The sequence below is a fragment of the Nycticebus coucang genome, chromosome 18 (assembly GCF_027406575.1).
Source record: "Nycticebus coucang isolate mNycCou1 chromosome 18, mNycCou1.pri, whole genome shotgun sequence".
Classification (NCBI taxonomy): Eukaryota; Metazoa; Chordata; class Mammalia; order Primates; family Lorisidae; genus Nycticebus; species Nycticebus coucang.
The window spans coordinates 4,367,975-4,385,316 of NC_069797.1; the positions used below are offsets into that span (position 1 = coordinate 4,367,975).

The following is a 17,342-nucleotide window of genomic DNA, read 5'->3' on the forward strand; positions in this document are numbered from 1 at the left end:
CCATATTAACAGAGGCAAAAATAAAGATCATATGATCCTCTCAATAGATGCAGAAAAAGCATTTGATAAAATCCAGCATCCTTTTCTAATTAGAACACTGAAGAGTATAGGCATAGGTGGCACATTTCTGAAACTGATTGAACAATAAAAATCCTCAAAGAAAGCATAGGAAAAACACTGGAAGATATTGGCCTGGGAAAAGACTGCATGAAGAAGACTGCCATGGCAATTGCAACAACAACAAAAATAAACAAATGGGACTTCATTAAACTGAAAAGCTTCTGTACAGCTAAGCAGACAACAACCAAAGCAAAGAGACAACCTACACAATGGGAAAGGATATTTGCATATTTTCAATCAGACAAAAGCTTGATAACTAGGATCTATAGAGAACTCAAATTAATCCACATGAAAAAAGCCAACAATCCCATATATCAATGGGCAAGAGACATGAATAGAACCTTCTCTAAAGATGACAGACGAATGGCTAACAAACATAAGAAAAAATGTTCATCATCTCTATATATTAGAGAAATGCAAATCAAAACCACCCTGAGATATCATCTAACCCCAGTGAGAATGGCCCACATCACAAAATCTCAAAACTGCAGATGCTGGCGTGGATGTGGAGAGAAGGGAACACTTTTACACTGCTGGTGGGACTGCAAACTAGTACAACCTTTCTGGAAGGAAGTATGGAGAAACCTCAAAGCACTCAAGCTAGACCTCCCATTTGATCCTGCAATCCCATTACTGGGCATCTACCCAGAAGGGAAAAAATCCTTTTATCATAAGGACACTTGTACTAGACTGTTTCTTGCAGCTCAATTTACAATCGCCAAAATGTGGAAACAGCCTAAATGTCCACCAACCCAGGAATGGATTAACAAGCTGTGGTATATGTATACCATGGAATACTATTCAGCTATTAAAAAAAGTGGAGACTTTACATCCTTCGTATTAACCTGGATGGAAGTGAAAGACATTATTCTTAGTAAAGCATCACAAGAATGGAGAAGCATGAATCCTATGTACTCAATTTTGATATGAGGACAATTAATGACAATTAAGGTTGTGGTGTTGGGGAGGAAAAGCAGAAAGAGGGACAGAAGGAGGGGGGTAGGGCCTTGGTGTGTGTCACACTTTATGGGGGCAAGACATGATTGCAAGAGGGACTTTACCTAACAATTGCAAACAATGTAACCTGGCTTATTGTACCCTCAATGAATCCCCAACAATTAAAAAAAAAATACACTACTGGGACCTGATCAAACTAAAAAGCTTTTGCACAGCCAAGAACACAGTAAGTAAAGCAAGCAGTCAGCCCTCAGAGTGGGAGAAGATATTTTCAGGTTATGTCTCCAACAAAGGTTTAATAATCAGAATCCACTGAGAACTCAAACATATAAGCAAGAAAAGAACAAGTGATCCCATGGCAGGCTGGGCAAGGAACTTGAAGAGAAACTTCTCTGAAGAAGACAGGCGCACGGCTGTCTTCATATGAAAAAATGCTCATCATTCTTAATCATCAGAGAAATGCAAATCAAAACTACTTTGAGATATCATCTACCTCCAGTAAGATTAGCCCATATCACAAAATCCCAAGACCAGAGATGTTGGCGTGGATGTGGAGAAAAGGGAACACTTCTACACTGCTGGTGGGAATGCAAATTAATACATTCCTTTTGGAAAGATGTTTGGAGAACACTTAGAGATCTAAAAATAGATCTGCCATTCAATCCTATAATTACTCTACTAGGTATATACCCAGAAGACCAAAAATCACATTATAACAAAGATATCTATAGCGGAATGTTTATTGCAGCCCAATTCATAATTGCTAAGTCATGGAAAAAGCCCAAGTGCCCATCAGTCCACGAATGGATTAATAAATTGTGGTATATGTGCACCATGGAATATTATGCAGCCTTAAAGGAAGATGGAGACTTTACCTCTTTCATGTTTACATGGGTGGAGCTGGAACATATTCTTTTTAGTAAAGTTTCTCAAGAATGGAAGAAAAAGTATCCAATGTACTCAGCCCTACTACGAAACTAATTTTCATATGAAAGCTATAACCCAGTTATAACCTAAGAATAGGGGGAAGGGGGAGAGGGAGTGGAGGGAGGGGGGAGGATGGGTGGAGGGAGGGTGATTGGTGGGATTACACCTACGGTGTATCTTACAAGGGTGCATGTGAAACTTAGTAAATGTAGAATATAAATGTCTTGGCACAATAACTAAGAAAATGCCAGGAAGGCTATGTTAACCAGTGTGATGAAAATGTGTCAAACGGTCTATAAAACCAGTGTATGGTGCCCCATGATCACATTAATGTACACAGCTATGATTTAATGAAAAAAAGAAAAAAACAAGTTGTAATTTAGTTTCTTGCAAATGTTTTTGAGTGCTTTCAAGTTCCCGTGTCTTATATTTCAGGTCATTTTTACACTGGTCAAGTTCATTTTTATTAGTCGTAAACTACTCTGGTACCTAAATATGTGAAACACTAAGAATTAAAACAGACTGATCTGGTTGTTAAGACATCTGGGTAACCCATAATATGCTATTAGAAGAATGAAACAAATTACTTCATGCAAAAGCTATAACAAGTGACCAGCTGTTTTATATGGCACCTGTCTTCTTTCTGTAAGTTTATTCTGAAGTGTGAGATTGGATAACAGGTCTGGTATAGGGATAGCAATTCTTCAGTTTCCTTCCAACACTGTCTATGGATTTTAATACAAATGTATTAAAGTAAAAGAAGCATCAAAGGGTCCAGTCTGTTGCCTAACTTAGTTATCATTTTTACTTAATATCCTTTCTCTCCCAATATATGTATCCCTTCCTCTGATAATCAAGTCAACAAAAATGCCTTGGCACTCACTATTTTGTAGCTATACAACAAATCTGCATTATTCAGTTATCTTCTGAAAACATTGCATTCATTAGGCTTTTTCACTATCATTGATGAGAGTAAAATCATTATTCCAACTTACTTTTGGTATAAGGGTCAGCCAGAAAAAAATCTTAAAGAAGGAAACTGTATCAGGTCCTTCACATTCTAAAGTTTCTTATAGTGTTTGCTTTCCATGTAACATTGAATGCCGTTTTAAATGCTTACCCTACTTAGTTCCTCCTCAACATCACCAATTTTTTCAATCAGTTCCACAATCTATTTTTCTTGAGCAGTTAATTTTCCATTCATGGCTCTAAAATAAAGTTTAATGTAAGTTTAGTAGTTATCTTATGTGTATCAAATTTGTAAAGCTAGATAGTCAGCAGAGTATTATAACTCAAAGTAGAGAGGGAGGGACTACAACTTAAGCTTTTGTAATCAGGGATATGGAATATAAATACTCCCCACAGAATGCTGGGAAGACCTGAGACTGGAAGGTATCAGGTATCACATTGGAAGGGGTGAGATAATGGGCTAAAAACTGGAGGCCTAAATTAAACTATGTGTACAGACTAATTATACCCCTGACCCTTGCACACATACCACTATCACACCACCACATAAACCTTCATGAGGTTTAATCAAGGGATTATTCTCTAGGGCAGTTTCTCTGCCTTAGCACAACTGATAACTTTAAACCAGATATTTCTTTGTTGTGGGGAAGTCCTGTGCATTTCAGTATGTTTAGTAACATCCCAGTCATGACAATCAGAAAATGTCTCTGGCATTGACATTATTCTTAGTAAAGCATCACAAGAATGGAGAAGCATGAATCCTATGTACTCAATTTTGATATGAGGATAATTAATGACAATTAAAGTTATGGGGGGGAAGAAAGAGGGATGGAGGGAGGGGATGGGGCCTTGGTGTGTGTCACACTTTCTGGGGGCAAGACATGATTGCAAGAGGGACTTTATCTAACAATTGCAATCAGTGTAACCTGGCTTATTGTACCCTCAATGAATCCCCAACAATAAAAAAATAAATAAATAAAAAACAAGTCAAGGCACAGGAAAAAAAGAAAAAGATGGAGACTTTACTTCTTTTATGTTTATGTGGATGGAGCTGGAGCATATTCTTCTCAGTAAAGTATCTCAAGAATGGAAGAAAAAGTATACAAGGTACTCAGCTGTACTATCAAACCAATATATAAGCGAACACACTTCCATATGAAAGGTATAACCTGCCTACAGCCCAAGATGAAGGGGACAGAGTAGAGGGAGGGGTGGGGAGGGGCGAGGGTGGGTGGAGAGAGGGTAATTGGTAAGACCACACCCATGGTGCATGTTACAAAGGTACATGTCAAATCTACTAAGTTTAGAGTATAAATACCTAAACACAATAATCAAGAATGTGCAGTGAAGGCTATGTTTGAAAGTAATTCAAATTGTATGTAAAACCAGCACATTGTACCCCATAAATGCATTAATGTACACAGCTATGATTTAATAAAAAATAAAAAAAAGATTGGCCACTTCCTCCTCAGACTCGGGATTATTGGGAAGCAAATCTCATATCATTTCATCCATTCACTTCAGCATATATCTCTTAGAGTTAAGAGCATTTAAGACCATTATCACATCTGAAATGTTTGACTTTGATTTCTTCATATCAAATGCCTAGTCAGTGTTCAATTTTACCGATTGTCTCATATGTGTGTTAAATTGGTTTTCTTGCACCAGGACTCATCACTAGATTTGGTTGTTAGGTCTTAAGTAGCTAACTAGATTATCATCCAAACTTTTTAGAGTGAAAGGGGCCATTCTTATTAATTCTCACAACACAACAAGGAGTGTCTCAAGCAAACTAGGACTTAACTCTTTCTAGTTTTAAGTTTCTTTCTCCTTCCCATTACAGGTGTGAGCAACCATGTACAGCTTCTAATTTCTTTACATGAAGAAATATATTCTAAGACCAGGCATGGTGGCTCTCACCTGTAATCCTAACACTCTGAGAGGCCATGGCAGTTGGATCACTTGAGCTCAGGACTTCAAGACCAGCCTGGGCAAGAGTGGAACCCCATTTTTACTAAAAATAGAAGAACTAGCCAGGTGTTGTGCCTGTAGTCCCAGCTACTCAGGAGGCTAAGGCAAGAGGATCTCTTGAGGCCAAGAGTTGGAAACCATGGCACTCTACCCAGGTTCACAGAGTGAGACACTGCTTCAAAAACCAAACAAAATAAAAGATGCAAATAAATAAAGTTTGTAAATGTAAATAAGTGCAAATTTTGTTGAGGATATCAACTGGGTGGAAGCTGATGAAAACAACAAACTGTCACTAGAAAATAGTTCAACATATAGCATATTTAGTTTAAATCACTAGATAAAAAGCCTTTCACTGGCAATTTAACAAATCCTATTTAACAATTACGTGTTTCTTGGCCAAGGAACGTGGCTCATGTCTGCAATCCTAGCACTCTGGGAGGCTGAGGTAGATGGACTGCCTGAACACACAGGTTAAAGACCAGCCTGAGCCAGAGCAAGACCTCATCCAGAAAAATAGCCAGGTGTTGTAGGGGCCACCTGTAGTCCCAGCTACTTGGGAGGCTAAGGCAAGAGAATCACTTCAGACCAAGAGTTTGAGGTTGCTGTGAGCTATGATGCCACAGCACTCTACCAAGGACAAAAACAAAACAAACACACACTCACACACACACACACACACACAAAAAAAACTATTATTTGTTTCAGTTCTTTGTTTTCATGTTTGTCAAAGTGAAGGGCCTGGCAGCGAATCCTAACCCTGTGATTGGGCAGAGAAGTGGGGGAAAACAGCTACTGTTTAAGACCATTTTTTTTCCTTTAGTTCTAAATGAGTAATTGACCTTGGGTCTTCTGCAGAATGCCAGCACCTTATCTCAAAACTACTTATAACATAGCAACCACAGTTTTTGGGTTTTTTTTTGCAGCCATTAAAAATAGTTTTTAACAAACTCTGTAGTAACTCTTTAATTGCTGGAAAGAGAGGGTTTTGATTGCAACACTACAATGTTAACTAACTCCCACCCAGACATGTTAAGGGCAATAGGAGACATAGGGGATATAAGAGAGAGAGAAGCTAAAAAGGCTAGTTAGCAGGGTGAGGAGGGCGGCAGGGCAGAGTTGGTCTTTCAACAGGGGCTGAGAGATTCTCAGCGGCTGCCCCCTGGGTGAAAGTTGGCCCTGGTGCCCCAGCCACCACCAGGGAAAGCCCGCCCTCCTGAGTCTCACAGCTTCCTGCGTGGTCAGTTCCAGATAGAGCCAGCCAATCCTAAACCTCCTAAGTCACCTCAGTCCCTGCCCCGACCAACCTCCCAACTTGGTCCTGGTCCCCCACCGCCATGGGAAACTCAAAATGCATCGGGCCAAAGAGTATAAAACCCACCATCATTTCTACCTTGGGGTTGTCCCCTCTGAGCAGAGTCCTGCCAGAGGTACAGCCTAAGCATGCTTGAATGTCACTCCTTCGTTTTTTGCATGTGTGTCTGGTGATCTCTCAGTGGCCGAATTTGGTCTTAACATTGGGAGGAGGCACCCGGATCCCCCTCCTGAGACGTCACTGCATGGAGTGCTTCAGGAACCTGCCGGTGAATTGTGAGTCTTGGGTGAATGGAATGAATGGTTGGTGTCTGGTAACTGGTAACTGTTTTGTGGGACCTAGGTGGACGCGCTGCAGAAGGGTTCCGACGTGAGCCGGGAGAGACGTCTCTGCTTCACCTGGTTTCAGGATTGCTCTGGTGGATTTTGCGTCCACAGAGCCTGGTTTCACAGAGTCGGGGAGGACGGCTCCATCTGGTTGTTTGGTTAAAGGCGCCTGAGTGAGTGAGTAATTAGTATCTGTGTTTGTGTGATTAATTAGTGTTTGTGTTTGTCCTGGATGGAATTAAGTGTTCGTGTGTCACTTTAGTGATTATTTTCAGCTCTTTTTTGATACTTTGTTAAAGGATTGGTCGCGCCACCCCCCTCCGCACTTGACCCGGGTGGTGTGTGTGAGTGGGTAGCAGACCTCTATCTTCAGGGGACCTTGGGAGATTTCTCCCCTGTAGAAACTGGGTTATTAACTTTCTTTCTACTATGTATCTTGGACCCTCACCCACGTGGGGCATTTTTGGCCTGGCAATCTTTGTGCTCTTTGTCTTTGTTATCTGTGTTGGGCTTGGTAGTGCTGCCCTTTCCGATTGGTCAGTCAGGGAGCGCGTGGCTTTAGCCTGCCTGTATTACCTTTTGGCAGTTTTGTTTGCATTTCTAACCCTGTCTAAAGAATTTTTTTTTTCCATAGATAGGTCTAATTCCTCTGCTCTTCCTTAAAAATCTCCTTTAATACCTCTCTGCTCTGTTTCCTTGACTAGCCATGGGCCAAACACAGACCACCCCCTTAACCCTCTTCCTCGCCCATTTCTGAGATGTCCAGGCCCAGGCCAGTGATTTAGGCCTAGTGACAAAAGAGGCAAACTTACCATTTTCTGCCACAATCAGTGGCCCACCTACGGTGTCGGGTGGCTGGAGGAGGGAACTTTTAATCTCCCCACCATATACCAAGTGAAAGACATAGTTTATGGGAAGCCAGGCCACTCTGACCAGGTGGCTTATATCACCACCTGGCAGGTTGTGGTGGAACAGCCCCCCTCTTGGCTGAAGCCCTTCTTCCCTCCAAGCCCCGCAGTCCTCACTCTGCAGGAGAAACCAGGGAAGCACCAAACCAAGCCTTCAGCCCCACTTTATCCAGTTCTCCCACAAGCCTCTGAGCCTCAGGAGGACATGCTTCTGTTAAACCCTCCTCCATACCAAACCAGGGGGGTGGAGAGGCCGAGGCAGTAGGTGCCGGAGGGGGAAGGGAGGGACCTAACACAAGGGGAAGAACTCAAAGAGAAAGGGCCCAATGGACCGGTTCTGAGCCGGACCCGACAGTCCTTCCTCTTTGAGCCATAGGGTCCCCTGATGTACAAGGAGGCCAAAATGGTATCTATTGGCCATTCTTGACGAGCAACCTTTATAACTGGAAAATGCAGACACCATCATTTTCAGAGAAGCCTAGTGGTTTAATCAATTTGTTAGATTCCACCCTATTCACACATTAACCCACGTGGGTCAATTGTAGTCAACGCCTCCAGATCCTCTTTACCACCGGGGAAAGGGAGAGGATTCTGGCAGAGGCTCAGAAGCTAGTCCCTGGGGCGGATGAGACCCCTACCTTGAACCCTGCACATGTTGCTGAGGAATTTCCCTCATCATGTCCTGATTGGAATTATAACACCTCTGAAGGTAAGGGGAGGAAGGTTCTCAGGAAGGGGCTCCAGGCAGCGGCCGGAAGCCTACAAATTTGGCTAAAGTTAGTCAGATTAAGCAAGGTAAGGCACCTGGGGCATTCCTGGAACGCCTCTTAGAGGTGTACCGGATTTACACCCCCATAAACCCAGATGACCCTATTAACTGCTCTGCTGTAATCATGTCCTTTGTTAATCAAGCAGCACCAGACATTCGTCGGAAGCTACAAGGACTAGAACACCCAGGGGATAAAACTGTCTCTGAACTTCTGGCAGTAGCAGAGAAGGTATACAACAACCGGGAGGAAGGGAGAGCCCCCCTTGGGAGGGACCAGTGTGCCTACTGCAAGAAAAAGGGGCACTAGAAAAATGAGTGCCCTGTGCGGTCAAGATGGACACGACAGGGCCAGGCCCGAATCCTGGAACTAGGGGAACTGAGCGACTAGGGAAGATGGGGTTCAGAGCCCCTTCCCGAACCCAGGGTAACTCTACAAGTGGAGGGGAAACCCGTGGAATTCCTGGTGGACACGAGCGCTCAGCATTCCATCCTCAAATGGCCTCTCGGAAGCCTACCTAACCGTAAGTCATGGGTCCACAGGGACTAGTCAATATTCATGGACTACTCAAAGGACAGTGGATTTAGGGAACAACCAAGTAACACACACCTTCATGGTCATTCCTGAGTGCCCCTACCCACTGTTGGGAAGACTTGTTAACCAAAATGGGAGCTCATATCTACTATCAACCTCAGTGAATATTGGAGAAATAACCCTGGTGTAAGCCTGCTTCAGTATGTAGATAACCTCCTAGTGGTAGCAAACAGCCAGGATGAGTGCCATCAAGCCACCCGAAACCTCCTTCAGACCCTAGGGGAGTGGGGGTATCGAGCCTCAGCTAGGAAGGCTCAGACCTGTAAAACCTAAGTAACCAATCTTGGTTACATACTCAAGGGGGGATAGAAGTGGCTATCAGACTCTAGAAAAAAGCTATCTTAAAAATTCCTAGACCTGAAAACAGGAGAAAAATCAGAGAATTCCTGGGGTCAGCAGGGTTTTGCCAGCTGTGGATTCCAGGGTTTGCTGAAAAGACAAAGACATGGGGCCACCCGAGGACAGAAGCCCTTAATTTGGACCGAGCCAGTGGCTCAAGCTTTTGAGACTATTAAAGCTGACCTCCTATAAGCTCTGGCTCTGGCCCTGCATGACATGACCAAACCCTTTCATCTGTATGTGGACGAGAGGGCAGGAGTAGCAAAAGGAGCCCTAACCCAAGCCCTAGGGCCCTGGAAGTGACTGGTGGCTTACTTATCAAAACATTAGATCCTGTAGCCGCAGGATGGCCGCCATGCCTGTGTAGTATAGCCGCCACAGCCTTATTAATCAAAGATGCACACAAACTAACTCTGGGCCAAGACTTAACTATAACTCCCCCCCCATGCTATTAAAGGGGTGCTCAAACAGCCACCTGACTGGTGGCTGACCAACGCCAGGCTGACCCACTACCAGGCCTTGCTATTAAACCCACCAAAGATCCAGTTTACCTCCAGTACTGCCCTCAACCCGGCTACTTTGCTACCTGACCCGGACCTGGCACAGCCACTTCATAACTATACCGAGATCCTGAGCCAGGTCCATTGCATCCGAGATGATCTCCAGGACTGCCCTCTACCTCATGCAGACCACCTGGTCCACGGATGGCAGCAGTTTCATCAAAAATGGCAACAGGTATGCAGGGGCAGTGGTCACAACAGAGACCAAAGTGGTCTAGGCAGAACCTTTGCCCCCTGGCACTTCGGCCCAAAAAGCAGAACTTATAGCCCTCACCCAAGCCCTCCGGCTAGGGAAGGATAAGTGGCTAAACATATACACAGATCGCCGCTACGCTTTTGCAACAGCACATGTGCATGGTGCTATCTATAAAGAGAGAGGACTGTTAGCAGAGGGAAAAACCATCAAGAACAAACAAGAGACATTAGACCTCATACAGGCACTCTGGTCTCCAAAAGAACTGGCTATCATACATTGTTCAGGGCACCAGAAACCTCTAACCCTGGTCACAAGGAGAAATTGTTATGCAGAGGCCACAGCAACTGACACCCCAGCCACCCTGGTCCTGATGGCACAACTACCCCCTGTACCTGTACCTAATCTGCCAGGGCCTGAATATACCAAAGAAGACCTGACCCAAATACACAGAAAAGTGCTATTGTGCTACCAGGAAAACAAATGATACTATACTCCAACTACAAGACTGATTCTCCCTGACAATCTTGGCCTAAACCTGACTTACCAGATCCACAGCAGCACTCACATGGGGCCACAGAAAACTGAGGATTTGTTGCGCAGAGGCCCCCTCAAGATATTTAATCTCTAGGCCAAAATGCAGTCTGTCACTTCCAAATGCAACACCTGCAAACTGGTAAACACTAAAGCCAATACGGGACCACCCGGCACAAGAGAACAAGGAACTAGGCCTGGGACTTAGCAGGAGGTGAACTTTACAGAAATAAAACCTGGAAAGTATGGATATAAATACCTTCTAGTTTTCATAGATACTTTCTCAGGATGAGTAGAAGCCTGAAACTGCCACCGTGGTGAACAAAAATTACTAGAAGACATCATCCCAGATATGAACTTCCCACTCAGGTAAGATCAGACAATGACCCAGCATTTATCTCCCCAATATAACAAAATTTGGCTTCACTTTTGAATATTAAGTGAAAACTACATTGTGCATATAAACCCCAGAGTTCAGGACAGGTAGGAAAAATGAATAGAACTTTAAAAGAGACTTTAACTAAACTAACCTTAGAAACTGGTGGTGACCAGGTAACTCTCCTCCCCTTCGCCCTCTGTAGAGTAAGGAATTCCCCCTGTACCCTTCGTTTAATTCCTTTTGAAATATTATTTGGTAGGCCACCTCCAATCTTGCCTAACATAAAACCAAAACTGCTAACAGATTTTAATTAGCCAGACTTCCGTTCTTCTCTAGACTTACTGTATGTTGTTCAGCAACAGGTGTGGCCTCAGTTGTGGGCTGTGTATGAAAAAGACCCTCCAGGGACAGCTCCTGTGGCTCAAGGAGTAGGGTGCTGGCCATATATACCGGAGGTGGTGTGTTCAAACCCAGCCCTGGCCAAAAAAAAAAAAAAAAAAGAAAAGAAAAAAAAAAAAAAAGACCCTCCGCCTGAGCTGCACAGATACTGACCAGGAGACTGGGTGTATGTGAAGCACCACCACAGAGAAACTCTCGAACCAAGGTGAAAAGTGCCATACTTCATCATCCTGGTTACCCCCACTGCCATCAAAGTAGACAGGATCGCTGCGTGGATCCACCACACCCACGTTTGACCTGCGGACTCTCACCCAGAAAAAGACAATACCGCTGGACCCATGACTGGGCCCAGTCACTCAAAATTAAGGGGGGAATGAAGGGCCCGGTGGTGAATCCTAACCCTGTGGTGGGGCAGAGAGGGTAGGGGTATGGGGGAAACGGCTACAGTTTAAGAAGACCATTGTTTTTTCTCTAGTTCTAAATGAGTAATTGACCTTGGGTCTTCTGCAGAATGCCAGCACCTTATCTCAAAATTACTTGTAACATAGCAACCACACTTCTTTTTTTTGCAGCCAGAAAAAATAATTTTTAACAAACTCTGTAGTAACTCTTTAATTGCTGGAAAGAGAGGGTTTTGACTGCAACACTACAATGTTAATTAACTCCCACCCAGAGATGTTAAGGGCAATGGGAGCCATAGGGGATATAAGAGAGAGAGAAGGTAAAAAGCCTAGTTAGCAGGGTGAAGGGGGGTGGTGCAGAGTTGGTCTTTCACCAGGGGCTGAGAGATTCTCAGCGGCTGCCCCCTGGGTGAAAGTTGGCCCTGGTGCCCCAGCCACCACCAGGGAAAGCCCACCCTCCTGAGTCTCACAGCTTCCTGCGTGGTCAGTTGCAGATAGAGCTAGCCAAGCCAACATGCACTCTTTGTTCTCACAGCCTCCAGGTAGGGGCCAGGCCCGGATAAAGCCAGCCAATCTTAAACCTCCTAAGTTACCTCAGTCCCTGTGCCAACCAACCCCCCAACTTGGTCCTGGTTTCCCCCAGGAAACCCAAAATGCATCACGCCAAAGAGTATAAAACCCACCATCATTTCCACCTTGGGGTAATCCCCTCTGAGCAGAGTCCTGCTGGTGTTACGGCCCAAGCATGCTTGAATAAAGTCTCTCCTTTGTTTTTTGCATGTGTGTCTGGTGATCTCTCAGGGGCGGAATTTGGTCTTAACAAAAAGTTTGCATTGCTTCACAAAAATTCACAATTACCTTAATAAGAGCTTTTTTGGTGAGTTTCTGATTAACTTCAGGTTTATTCATTATGTTCTTTCAAGGTACTCAGAGTTTCCTGTCATAAAAAGGAGAGGACAATTACTGAATTGTGAAAATAACGTACTTCTGTTATCTAAAATATAACAGAAGTTGTACAATAACTTACAAGTAATAGTTGATGGTAGTATCTAAACTAAAAATCTACTCATTAAGACTGCTATGCCCAACCTTTAAAAAAGAAGTTGTGCCGGTGGCTGTCTACAGTCCCATCTGGGCCACCACTTGTCAGAGCCGCAAACACCAGGTCTGGCCTGTCTCTGGCCCGGCTCGTCTACTGTCCAGACACGGACCTCTGTGCTGCTGTCCTAGCCAGGGAGAGTGAGCGAGAGTGGGAGGACGCGAGAGAGAGCCAGAGAGAGGGAGAGAGAGTCTTTGTAGGAGGAACCCGAGCTGCCGAAGTGTCCCTAAGGCACAGCAGTCTCCTCACAAGGGGAATGCCAAGCGGACTTCCTGCAAGCTGGAAGCAGAGCCAAGGGAGGAGCTGGAGGCGGAGCGGCAGCTGAAGCCGGTGCTGCCTTCTCCCAGGGCTTTGATAGGCGTTGTCCAGTGGCTCTGTAGAACCACAGGTGTGGACACTGCTTGTACCACTAGTACGGTGTGTGTCTCTCAGGCTCTCTTGCTCTTGCGTTAAGGAGAGTAATCACCGAGGTCGTGGGTGTTTCTCATGCTTACTGATTGTTCCAGGCTTAGCTCTCACTTCACAATACTGTATGGTCTGCTGCAAAGTTGGTCAGAAGTGCCTTATCTTTTCATGCCTGTAATCCTACTACTTGAGAGGCTGAGGCAAGTGGATTGCCTGAGCTCCCAGGTTCGAGACCAGCCTGAGCCAGAGTGAGACCTCGTCTGGAAAAATAGTCAGGCGTTGTGGTGGGCACCTGTAGTCCCACCTACTGGGGAGACTGAGGCAAGATAATTGCTTGAGCCCAACAGGTTAAAGTTGATGCGAACTATGACACCATGGCACTCTATCGAGGGGAACAAAGTGAAAGGCTGTCTCAAAAAAAAAAAAAAGTTTCTTTTATACTTTGAGGGCGACATAGTGACACTCTTTCAAAAAAAAAAAGCGAGCGAGAGAGAGAGAGAGAAAGAAAAAGAGGACAGGCTGGGCGTCCATACCTCAGTGTTTAGGGCACTGCCCACATACTCTGGGGCTGGTAAGTTTGAACACTGCCCATGCCTGCTAAACAAAACAAACAAACAAATAAACAAACAAAAAAATAACTAGGTGTTAAGGCAGGTGCCTGTAGTCCCAGTTACTAGGGAGGATGAGGCAAGTTCATCGCTTGAGTTTGAGATTGCTTTGAACTATGATGCCAGGACACTCTACCAAGAGTGACAAAGTGAGACTCTGTCTCAATTTTTAAAAAATGAGGACAATTTAATATTAAATCTTTTTATCCTTTTTCATGGCAATGGAAGATGGTCTCTCTCTTGCCTGGGCTTGAGTGCAGTGGCATCCTCATAGCTCGCTGCAACCTCAAACTCCTGAGCTCAAGCAATCCACATGCCTCAGCCTCTCAAGTAGTTGGAACTACATGCCTGTCTAATTATTTTATTTTATTTTTTTAAGTCTGGGTTCTGCTATGTTGCTCAGGCTGATCTCAAACTCCAGGGATTAAGAGATACTCCCTCTTCAGCCTTCCAAAGTGCTGCAATTATAAACATGAGCCACTGTGCCTGGCCAGTATTAAATCTTTGAGTATGAGATATAGCTAATTGTAAATGTTTATAGTTTTCACAAACTAAACCAGGGAGTTGCATATTGTCTTTCAGCATTTTGTTTTGAGTCTGCCTCAAGCTGTCGCCCATTGTAGAATGCTGTAGCATAATAGCTCACAGCAACCTCCAACTCTTGGGTTCAAGCAATACTCTTCTTTCAAGTTTTCTGTTTTTAGCAGAGTTGGGGGGTCTTACTTTTGCTCAAGCTAGTTTCAAACTTGTGATCTCAAGCAATCTACCCACTTTGGCTGCCCATCACAATACCTGGCTATTTTTTTTTTTTTATTGTTGTTTAGCAGGCCCAGGCCGGGTTCAAACCCACCAGCCCTGGAGCATGTGGCTGGCTCCCTAAGCACTGAGCTATGGGCACCCAACTTGTGTTGAAATTTTTCAACTCCTGAACTGATATGTCAATATTTGTTGTTGTTTATTTATTTCAGAGACAGAGTTTCTGTCACCCAGGCTGGAGTGCTCAATCTCCTATCTCAACTTCCTGAGGCAAGTGGATTAGCTAGGACTTCGAGCTCAGTATTTTTTTGTTTTGTCTTACTGAAGTATGAGGCCCCATGTTTTTGTGACAGTTGTCTCCACTAATCTCAATAATTGCAGGCCTGTTTTAATCTCCGTCACTTCAGCTCCTTAAAGATCTCTGATGATGGCCTGACTGTGGTTGGAGAGAAGGGGTAATCTATGGTGAAGGCCTGTCACCATGGGTTTACAGAAAGATGCCTGGTACTTTGAAATCACCGTGGATGAGATGCCACCAGACACTGCTGCCACACTGGGTTGCTCCACGCCCTTAGGGAAGTTGGGGCCATGTTGTGGTGGTATCAGCCATCTAGCTAAGTCTTCAAGATTATTTGGTTTATTAGACTGGGAATAAAATTCAGTTCCCAAGGGTTTAATTTGTTTGCAGTTCTTGGAATATTTTTGCAATTCTTTGTAAGAAACCATTTGTAAGCAACTTTACAAAATTGACAATAAATAAAAAAGGAGTAGAATCTTTTTTCCTTCAGCAAACCAGAATTGCCTTGTATTCCTGACTTCCTATATATCTTTTTATTGGGACAGGTAATCTTCAAGCTCCCTTAGGTGATGATAAATTTAGTATTCCTGGCAGAGCAAAAAGGGAACCAAGTTTCACTAGTCCATTGGGAAACACTAGTCTTCTGGCTATGGACAGGGAGACATCAGACATCTGTCTCCCTGTCCAGGATTTTATATTAACCTTCCTGAAGACACAGAGACAGCCGTGGTTGTCTGATACTTATAAAGATAAGGTAGGTTGTTCCCCCTGCCACAACCTGGGGCATCCACTGCCTGGAGCTGTTGTGTCTGTGTGTTCTCTTGTGATGCTTACCCCAGTTCATTTGTCTGTCCTCCTGATATTTTATTACAAAAATTTCCAGATGGAACAGCAAGGTTGAAAGACTTTAAGAGCTGAATACTCACCTCCATATTCTATCATTTGAACATTTTTTCCATTCTCTCTTGACTTTTTTTTTAATGTGCTACAGAGAAAATTAGCTTAAGTTCAAACTTGTCTAATTTTTTTGTTATGAAATTTATATAGTATATATTTACTGGATTTTGAATTGACTTACACTATTGTAGACTCCTACCATCACCTCAGGATGCCCCTGCCCAGTTGGTCCCCATCCCCAAACCCATAGAGGTAAATCACTCTTTAAACTTTTTCCTCACCATATATTAGTTTTTACCTATTTTGTTGTTGTTGTTTGTTTCCTCTTTTTGAGACAGAGTCTCACTTTTTCCCCCTTGGTAGAGCGCCATGGCATCACAGCTTGTAGCAACCTAAAACTCCTGGGCTTAAGCAATTCTCTTGCCTCGGCCTTCTGAGTAGCTAGGACGACAAGCACTCGCTACAACGCCTGCCTATTATTAGAGACAGGGGTCTCTCTCTGGCTCAGGCTGGTCTCGAACCACTGAGGTCGGACAATCCACCCAACTTGACCTCCTCAGTGCTCAGATTACAGGCATGAACCACCATGCCTGGCCTGCTTTTACCTACTTTTGAATTTATATAAATGGAATCATGAAGTGTGTTGTCTTTTGTCTCTGGCTTTTTTGTTAGACACTGCTTTTGAGATTCGTCTGTGTTGCTGCATATGTCTATGGCATCTTTATGCCACAGAGTGGTATTTCCTTGTATGAATGTGCCACAGTGTGCTTATCCTTTTTCCTGTTACTGGCTGCATGGGCTGTTTCAGGTGTGGGGCTATTATGAATAAGATGCTATTATGAAAAGAACTATATAAGTCCTTTGTCAACATATGTTTTAATTTACTTGGGGTCAGTATATAGACATGGAATTATTGGGTCATAGGGTAGTTAAACATTTAGTTTTATAAGAAATTATCAGACTGCATTCCACCAACAATGTATAAGAGTTTTAGTTGCTATCATTTATTATTTTCTGTCAACATGATTTTAGCCTTTTTGATGGAGACATATGTAGTTTCTCATTGTGGGTTAAATGAGGATTTCTTTGACTAATGATATTGAGCAAAATTTTTTCGTGGGTTGTTGGCCATCTATCCATCTTTTGAGAAATTTCTCTTCAAATATTTTGCCTATGTTTTCTTTCTTTCTTTTCTTTTCTTTTTTTTTGAGACAGGACCTTACTATGTTGCCCTTGGTAGAGTGCTGTGGTGTCACAGCTCACAATGACCTCAAACTCTTGGGCTCAAGCAATTCTCTTGCCTCAGCCTCCCAAGGAGCTGTGACTACGGTCACCCACCACAAATGCTGGGCTATCTTTTACATTGTTGCATTTGTCATTGTTGTTTTAACCGGCCTTGGCTGGGTTGCCAGCCTCGGTGTATGTAGCCAGCACCCTGCCCACTGAACTAGGGACACTGCCTTGTCTATCTTTTAATTGGGTTAATTGCTGCTGAGTTGTAACGAGTTCTGTATGTATTCTAGATGACAATCCTTTGTCAGATATGGTGTTTCTAAGATATTCCTAATCTGAGAATAGATCCACTGAGAGGTATCTAGTTTTTCAAAAATGTTTTAATAGTTC

The 17,342-nt window shown here is 43.6% G+C and overlaps 1 protein-coding gene across 4 annotated transcripts in view; it reads left to right on the plus strand.

Annotated features, from left to right (window-relative positions):
• LOC128570679 (rho GTPase-activating protein 15-like) overlaps positions 1-17,342 on the plus strand; it is a 333,490-nt gene that overhangs the window by 267,923 nt on the left and 48,225 nt on the right. The gene's annotated exons all lie outside the window — the stretch shown is intronic.